The sequence below is a fragment of the Lolium rigidum genome, chromosome 5, assembly GCF_022539505.1.
Source record: "Lolium rigidum isolate FL_2022 chromosome 5, APGP_CSIRO_Lrig_0.1, whole genome shotgun sequence".
Lineage (NCBI taxonomy): Eukaryota > Viridiplantae > Streptophyta > Magnoliopsida > Poales > Poaceae > Lolium > Lolium rigidum.
Genome location: NC_061512.1, coordinates 92,754,225 through 92,764,458, shown reverse-complemented (window position 1 = coordinate 92,764,458; position 10,234 = coordinate 92,754,225).

Genomic DNA, 10,234 nt, shown 5'->3' with positions numbered 1-10,234 from the left:
ATGTGGGAGCCATTATGGATCTCCGGATCCCGCTATTGGTTATTGGTCGGAGTGAGTACTCAACCATGTCCGCATAGTTCACGAACCGTAGGGTGACACACTTAAAGTTGGATGTTGAAATGGTAGATCTTGAATATGGAATGGAGTTCGAATATTTGTTCGGAGTCCCGGATGAGATCCCGGACATCACGAGGAGTTCCGGAATGGTCCGGAGAATAAGATTCATATATAGGAAGTCATATTCCAAGTTTGGAAATGATCCGGTGCATTTATGGCAGGTTCTAGAAGGTTCTAGAAAAGTCCGGAAGAAATCACCATGGAAAGTAGAGTCCCGGAGGGACTCCACCTTGCATGGCCAGCCAACCCTAAAGGGGAGGAGTCCAAGGTGGACTCCCTAGGGTGGCCGGCCAACCCCCTCATGGAAGGGGGAATCCCACCCCAAGTGGGATTCCCACCTTGGGTAGGTTTCCCTACATATGGGAGGTTTCATTGTTGGGGTCTTATTCGAAGACTTGGATACCAACACTTGGGGATTTCCACCTATATAATGAGGAGGAGAGGGAGGGGTGCCCACTCTTGGCCGCACCACCTAGGGCTGCCCTTGGCCGGCGCCCTAGCCTCCCCTCTCTCCCCAAACCCTAGCGGTATCTCTCCTCCACCACATCCCGCACGCTTAAGCGAAGCTCCGCCGGATTTCTCCACCACCACCGACACCACGCCGTCGTGCCGTCGGATTCAAGAGGAGCTACTACTTCCGCTGCCCGCTGGAACGGGGAGGTGGACGTCGTCTTCATCAACAACCGAACGTGTGACCGAGTACGGAGGTGCTGCCCGTTCGTGGCGCCGAACCGATCGTGATCAAGATCTTCTACGCGCTTTTGCAAGCGGCAAGTGAACGTCTACCGCAGCAACAAGAGCCTCATCTTGTAGGCTTTGGAATCTCTTCAAGGGTGAGACTCGATACCCCCTCGTTGCTACCGTCTTCTAGATTGCATCTTGGCTTGGATTGCGTGTTCGCGGTAGGAAAATTTTTGATTTCTATGCAACGTTATCCTACAGTGGTATCGAGCCGTGTCTATGCATAGATGGTTGCACGAGTAGAACACAATGGTTTTGTGGGCGTTGATGCTCTTGTTATCTTTAGTTTGAGTACTTTGCATCTTTGTGGCATAGTGGGATGAAGCGGCTCGGGCTAACTTTACATGACCGCGTTCATGAGACTTGCTCCTCGTTCGACATGCAACTTGTATTGCATAAGAGGCTTTGCGGGTGTCTGTCTCTCCTACTATAGTGAAGATTCAATTTACTCTTCTATTGACAACACTAGTATCACCGTTGTGGTTCATGTTCGTAGGTAGATTAGATCTTACTCGAAAACCCTAAACCACGTAAAATATGCAAACCAAATTAGAGACGTCTAACTTGTTTTTGCAGGGTTTGGTGATGTGATATGGCCATGATGTGATGATGAATATGTATGAGATGATCATTATTGTATTGTGGCAACCGGCAAGAGCCTTATGGTTGTCTTTAAATTTCATGTTGAGTAGTATTTCAAAGTAGTTGTAATAGTTGCTACATGAGGTGAACAACCATGAAGACGGCGCCATGAACCTTGATGCTACGCCGACGATGATGGAGATCATGCCCGAAGATGATGGAGATCATGTCCGTGCTTTGGAGATGAAGATCAAAGGCGCAAAGACAAAAGGGCCATATCATATCACATATGAATTGCATGTGATGTTAATCCTTTATGCATCTTATTTTGCTTAGAACGCGGCGGTAGCATTATAAGATGATCCCTCACATTAATATCAAGATAATAAAGTGTTCTCCCCTCGTATGCACCGTTGCATTGTTTGACGTTTTGAAGCATCTCGTGATGATCGGGTGTGATAAACTCAACATACAACGAGTGTAAGCCATGTTGCACACGCGGAATACTTGGGTTTGCTTGACGAGCCTAGCATGTACAGACATGGCCTCGGGACAACGGAAACCGAAAGGTTGAACACGAGTCATATGGATGATATGATCAACATGTTGATGTTCACCATTGAAGCTACATCATCTCACGTGATGATCGGTTTTTGGTGTAGTGAATTTGGATCGTGTACCACTTAACAACTATGAGGGATGTTGTATTAAGTGGGAGTTCATTAGTAATTAGATTAAAACATGAACTAATTATCATAAACATAGTTTGAGTGGTATTTTGAATTAATTTTGTAGTATTGGCATCCGTTTACTACTATGCGCTAGTATTGTAATTGAGATATAAATACTGTTAAAATCTGACAAGAAACTTTACGGATTGGTACCGTATTGTTAAAGAATCAAGAGTTAATTAAGTCCTATTTCAAACTTTTAGTAAACCTCACATTGTTGATTCAAAGAGCTATGGTTTCAAATAGTACCTAAAGTTATCTTGTCTCCGTGAAACTTGAAGTTCAAATCTGTTTGAAAAGTAAGGAGCTGAAAAATTTAGTTTTCAGAAATAATCAAAGGTATGAGATATATGTGATATCTAAGACCTTATTGCAAGATGATAGAATATAAATTTGGTGAGACTACATAAACTCATAAGTTTTATGGGAATGTATGAAGGTTGAAGACGCCAAGCGTCACAATCCTCCAACTATTGGGGCACTAATAATATTCGCATATCCATGAAGTTATCATCCTTAGTATGCACCGTTGCTAAGACTCGTCGTATCGAAGCATCACGTGATGATCGGGTGTTATAGATTCTACGTGTGCTTACAACGAGTGCAAGCCAGATTTGCACATGAAAATACTAAGGTTAAACTTTATGAGCCTAGCATGTACAGACATGGTCTCGGAAAGTTGTTATGAATTGATGGATAAAATTATGAGTGAAATTGTTCATCATATTACAAAGTTACTAATAGTGAAATCTAGAACACTTTGATCATATGATGATCAACTTCAAAATAAGAACCTCAAGGTTATTGGTATTAGACCAACAAACCTAGAAGTTATTAATGTTGAAGTGTTTTTCTGAATAATGATGAAAGCTAAAAGAGAAACTGCAAAAGATATTTTGGCAGAAAGAAAGAAAAGACTAGAAAGTCTAGCTCAGGTGTATATAAATGATATACATGTTATGGTTATATTCCTAGTTAAGTCACACAATGAAATTCTTGGGTATTAGTACCATATTGGTTGGTATGAAGTGTCATACAAAATAACGCAATACAAGAATTCAATGGCCTAAGTGATCGACAAGGAATATGATAGGAATGCACGACTGGAACAAAATAAAGTGTTATTATGTTCGTCGTTAGCATTCTATCTAGCCCTTAGAATTTATAATAAAGAACTTAATAATTGTTATTTTGCTCTGGTCAAATGAAAACAATGAGTTGTTCAAATTATGACATTACTCCATATACGATGGATAAGTTATTATAAATCTTAATGGTGAAACACACATACATAACACTGACGCTAAAATGCCATAAGGAAAATGATTTGAATTCCACTTATTTATGGAACCGCCATTTAGGTCATGTTAGAAAGGAACGCATGAAGGAACTCCATGCAAATGGATTTTTGGAGTCATTTGATTTTTGAATCATTTGGCGCTTGCAAATCTTTTCTAAAGAGAATGATTAAAATACCGTTCATAGGCCAAAAGTTGAACAGGCAACTAACTTAGTGGAAAAATACATGATGATGTATGTGGTTCATCGGGCATAGTTGTGTGCGGGAGATTCTTATACTTCATGAAAACTTTCAACAATGAATTGAGTATATATATGTGGATATATTCAATAAGGAAGAAGTTTGAAACATTTGAATGCATTCAAATAAATTTCAGTATGAAGTGGAAATCATCGTAATAGAAATCAAATATCTATGATTGGATCATGGTGGAAATATTTGAATTACGAGTTTTAGCGAACATCTAAGAGAGTTATGAAATTGTTCTACAACTTACGTTTCTTGGAGTATCATAGTGATGATGAAGTATCCAAGAGATATATCCAAACTTTGTTGGATCAATGATGAGATAAAATATTGATGCCATTATATTTTTGTGGATTATGCTTTAGTGACTACCGCTTTTACACTGAATAGAGCATCATAATGATCCGTTGAAATGACACCATACAAGTTATGGCATGGGTATAAACCCTAATAGTCAACCAAAATCGGATGAATGTCTTTGTTGGTTATCCCAGAGATTTAATTGGGAATTCTTCCCATGAGACAAAGACAAAAGTGTTTGTCAATGTTTCTTATTTCCGAGAAATTGTTTCGAGTGAAGTATTTGAGTGGGAGGACAATATAATTTGATAAGGTTTATGAACCTGAGCATAATGATCGAGTAGCGCAGCATCGGAATTGGTTTCGGAAGCGGCCACGACGATCATGGCTCTCATGACTACAAAGTGTTTTAGCCATGGAGATCGAAGTACATATTGAACCTTTGTAGGTATGGTTTACTTTGTGATCAAATAAATGATTTGTGGACAAAGGATTGATTTTGAACAATGATAAACCAACTACAAAACAAAGAAGTTGTGATGGGCCCTGACTCCGTTAAAATGTCCATGCGGCATGAAATCCAAGATAGATGAATACTTTATGAAAGTAAATGGATCTATGAAATTGATAGACTTGGATGAAATATCCTTGAAGAAAGCTTGACTTATCGAAAAATTGTTTACGACAAAATTCAAAGAGTTGACTACGATAAGATTAGATCTTCCATAGCAATGCTTATAGTCTATATGGATTATTCTAGTAATCACTACATATTTCTTTTATAAGATATGCTAGTAGGATGGCAAAATACATTACTTATCAGAAGTATGTATTAAAGGTGTATACAAGATACAACCAAGAGTTTTGCTGGTCCGTGGAATACTAGATAGGTATACGAACTTCAATTGGATGAAGTAAGTATTGCGGAGTTGGAATCTTCACCAGATGAAATAGTCAAAGAGTTTTTGATTTCATCAGAGACGATGAAGAGGCTTGCATTTGCAAGAAATTAAGTGGGAGCGCTAAGACACATTTATAATACTTTATGTAGGTGACATATAGTTGGTTATAAATGATGTAATTATATACTTGATTAAAAAGGTTTCATTGAGAATTAACTTCAATGAAAGGATATGGATCGAAACAAATTTAGTGTCAAGATCTATGAAGATAGATTGAAACACATAAATAAGTTTAAGTCAAAGTACATATGATGGATATTGAAGTAGTTCAATATAGAAATATTAAGAAAATGTTCTTGTCATGTGAAGGTTTAACAAGACTTGAGTGTATCTCGACATTCAATGAGTAAAAACACATGAGTGATTATAGATCACGAATAATATGTACACAATCGGATATCATGTGCTATAAAGTGTTATGAGCATATACTGAATGATTCATATGATGATCATTGGACAACGAGTAAGAATATCCTTGAGTACTTTAGAAGAACTAAGGATATATATATATATTTTTGTATGAAGAAATGACAAACAAATCGCTGTAAGGTGTTACACCGATATTGGTTTTGTCACATATAAAATATAATTTCACTCTCAAATTAGACTAAGTGTTGTTTAAAAGGTAGCACAATGAGCTAGAAGTTGTCTATGCTAGATTTAGAAGAGTTCTAAATATTGTGACGGAATCTACAAAAGAAGGCAGAGTATGTCATTGTTTTGACAATGACAAAGGATGTTAAGTCAAGAGGTTCTTTGAGAACTTGGTGTATTTCCGACAGAGTCAGAACTTTGAAGCTATATTGTGTCTGACAATATTAGCATGGTATATTGTTCCACCAGAAGACCAAACATATTTAATGCCGACTCATTTGGAAATGAGTGATGCGTTGAGACGCAAATGAATTTCAAAATACATACGGTTCTGAGCATGTCAGATCCGTTGACTAAAACCTCTCTCGTGAGTGAAACATGATAAAGCACCAGAAGGCCAAGGTGTTATATCTTTACAAATGTAAACTAGATTATTGACTCTAGTGCAAGTGGGAGACTGAAGGAGATATGCCCTAGAGGCAATAATAAAGTGGTTATTATTTATATCTTTATGTTTATGATAAATGTTTATATATCATGCTATAATTGTATTAACCGAAACATTAGTACATGTGTGATATGTAGACAAACAAAGAGTCCCTAGTATGCCTCTTAACTAGCTTGTTGATTAATGGATGATTAGTTTCATAATCATGAACATTGGATGTTATTAATAACAAGGTTATATCATTGTATGAATGATGTAATGGACACACCCAATTAAGCGTAGCATAAGATCTCGTCATTAAGTTATTTGCTATAAGCTTTCGATACATAGTTACCTAGTCCTTATGACCATGAGATCATGTAAATCACTTATACCGGAAAGGTACTTTGATTACATCAAACGCCACCGCGTAAATGGGTGGTTAAAAAGGTGGGATTAAGTATCCGGAAAGTATGAGTTGAGGCATATGGATCAACGAGTGGGATTTGTCCATCCCGATGACGGATAGATATACTCGGGGCCCTCTCGGTGGAATATCGTCTAATGTCTTGCAAGCATATGAATAAGTTCATAAGAGACCACATACCACGGTACGAGTAAAGAGTACTTGTCAGGAGACGAGGTTGAACAAGGTATAGAGTGATACCGATGATCAAACCTCGGACAAGTAAAATATCGCGTGACAAAGGGAATTGGTATCGTATGTGAATGGTTCATTCGATCACTGAAGTCATCGTTGAATATGTGGGAGCCATTATGGATCTCCAGATCTCGCTATTGGTTATTGGTCGGAGTGAGTACTCAACCATGTCCGCATAGTTCACGAACCGTAGGGTGACACACTTAAAGTTGGATGTTGAAATGGTAGATCTTGAATATGGAATGGAGTTCGAATATTTGTTCGGAGTCCCGGATGAGATCTCGGACATCACGAGGAGTTCCGGAATGGTCCGGAGAATAAGATTCATATATAGGAAGTCATATTCCAAGTTTGGAAATGATCCGGTGCATTTATGGCAGATTCTAGAAGGTTCTAGAAAAGTCCGGAAGAAATCACCATGGAAAGTAGAGTCCCGGAGGGACTCCACCTTGCATGGCCAGCCAACCCTAAAGGGGAGGAGTCCAAGGTGGACTCCCCTAGGGTGGCCGGCCAACCCCCTCATGGAAGGGGGAATCCCACCCCAAGTGGGATTCCCACCTTGGGTAGGTTTCCCTACATATGGGAGGTTTCATTGTTGGGGTCTTATTCGAAGACTTGGATACCAACACTTGGGGATTTCCACCTATATAATGAGGAGGAGAGGGAGGGGGTGCCCACTCTTGGCCGCACCACCTAGGGCTGCCCTTGGCCGGCGCCCTAGCCTCCCCCTCTCCCCAAACCCTAGCGGTCTCTCTCCTCCACCACATCCCGCACGCTTAAGCGAAGCTCCGCCGGATTTCTCCACCACCACCGACACCACGCCGTCGTGCCTGTCGGATTCAAGAGGAGCTACTACTTCCGCTGCCCGCCGGAACGGGGAGGTGGACGTCGTCTTCATCAACAACCGAACGTGTGACCGAGTACGGAGGTGCTGCCCGTTCGTGGCGCCGGAACCGATCGTGATCAAGATCTTCTACGCGCTTTTGCAAGCGGCAAGTGAACGTCTACCGCAGCAACAAGAGCCTCATCTTGTAGGCTTTGGAATCTCTTCAAGGGTGAGACTCGATACCCCCTCGTTGCTACCGTCTTCTAGATTGCATCTTGGCTTGGATTGCGTGTTCGCGGTAGGAAAATTTTTGTTTTCTATGCAACGTTATCCTACAACATGCACTGACGGCAATTAGTCAATGTTGTAGACCGCACGGTCAATGGATTAGGGTTTCCCTGGAAAGCGAGCCTAGGAGGGTGGGAATGACCCAAAAAATTGTGTGTGTCCACATGGTGTGTACACTATCATGGTGGGGTGTTTTTTGAAACAATTTTGTACCCCGGGTGCGTCCGGCTACACGCACATGCGCCGACGGCAATTAGTCAATGTTGTATCCCGGACGGTCAATGGATTAGTGTTTCCCCGGAAAAAGATCCTAGGAGGGTGGGAATAACCCAAAAAATTATGTGTGTCCACATGGTTTGTACACTATCATGGTGGGGTGTTTTTTGAACCAATTTTGTACCCCCGGGCGCGTCCGGCTACACGCACATGCGCTGACGGCAATTAGGCATGTTCTAGACGTATAGGGTGGAACTCCTGGGAAGGGTTAACCAGAGGGAATCTTGAGATAGTATGGATCAATCCTTGACACCACATTTCCCAATGAAATAACCAAGCTCAAACGAAGTCACAATGCCACCGCGGCATAGCCGCTGGGGTGTACTCAATGTTGTAGACCGCACGGTCAATGGATTAGGGTTTCCTTGCAAAGCGAGCCTCGGAGGGTAGGAATGACCCAAAAATTTGTGTGTGTCCACATAGTGTGTACACTCTCATGGTGGGGTGATTTTGAACCAATTTTATACCCCGGGTGCGTCCGGCTACACGTACATGCACTGACTGCAATTAGTCAATGTTGTAGACCGCACGGTTAATGGATTAGGGTTTCCCTTGAAAGCGATCCTAGGAGGGTGGGAATAGCCCAAACAATTGTGTGTGCCCACATGGTGTGTACAATATCATGGTGGGGTGTTGTTTGAACCAATTTTGTACCCCCGGGTGCGTCCGGCAACACGCACATGCGCTGATGGCAATTAGGCATGTTCTAGACGTATAGGATGGAACTCCTTGGAAGGGCTAACCAGAGGGAATCTTGAGATAGTATGGATCAATCCTTGACACCACGTGTCCCAATGACCTAACCAAGCTCAAACGAAGTCACAATGCCACCGCGGCACGGCCGCTGGGGTGTCGTCAATGTTGTAGACCGCACGTTCAATGGATTAGGGTTTCCCTGGAAAGCGAGCCTCGGAGGGTGGAAATGACCCAAAAAATTGTGTGTGTCCACATGGTGCGTACACTATCATGGTGGGGTGTTTTTTGAACCAATTTTATACCCTGGGTGCGTTCGGCTACACGCACATGCACTGACGGCAATTAGTCAATGTTGTAGACCGCACGGTCAATGGATTAGGGTTTCCCGGAAAGCGAGCCTAGGAGGGTGGGAATGACCCAAAAATTGTGTGTGTCCACATGGTGTGTACACTATCATGGTGGGGTGTTTTTTGAAACAATTTTGTACCCCGGGTGCGTCCGGCTACACGCACATGCGCTGACGGCAATTAGTCAATGTTGTATACCAGACGGTCAATGGATTAGTGTTTCCCTGGAAAAAGATCCTAGGAGGGTGGGAATAACCCAAAAAATTATGTGTGTCCACATGGTTTGTACACTATCATGGTGGGGTGTTGTTTGAACCAATTTTGTACCCCCGGGTGCGTCCGGCTACACGCACATGCGCTGACGGCAATTAGTCAATGTTGTATACCAGACGGTCAATGGATTAGTGTTTCACTGGAAAAAGATCCTAGGAGGGTGGGAATAACCCAAAAAATTATGTGTGTCCACATGGTTTGTACACTATCATGGTGGGGTGTTGTTTGAACCAATTTTGTACCCCGGGTGCGTCCGGCTACACGCACATGTGCCGACGGCAATTAGGCATGTTCTAGACGTATAGGGTGGAACTCCCGGGAAGGGCTAACCGGAGGGAATCTTGAGATAGTATGGATCAATCCTTGACACCACATGTCCCAATGACCTAACCAAGCTCAAACGAAGTCACAATGCCACCGCGGCACAGCCGGCCGGGGTGTCTTCAATGTTGTAGACCGCACGTTCAATGGATTAGGGTTTCCCTGGAAATCGATCCTAGGAGGGTGAGAATAACCCAAAAAATTGTGTGTGTCCACATTGTGTGTACAATATCATGCTCGGGTGTTGTTTGAACCAATTTTGTACCCCGGGTGCGTCCGGCTACACGCACATGCGCTGACGGCAATTAGGCATGTTCTAGACGTATAGGATGGAACTCCTTGGAAGGGCTAACCAGAGGGAATCTTGAGATAGTATGGATCAATCCTTGACACCACATGTCCAAATGACCTAACCAAGCTCAAACGAAGTCACAATGCCACCGCGGCACAGCCGCTGGGGTGTCGTCAATGTTGTAGACCGCACGTTCAATGGATTAGGGTTTCCGTGGGAAGCGAGCCTCGGAGGGTGGGAATGACCCAAAAAAT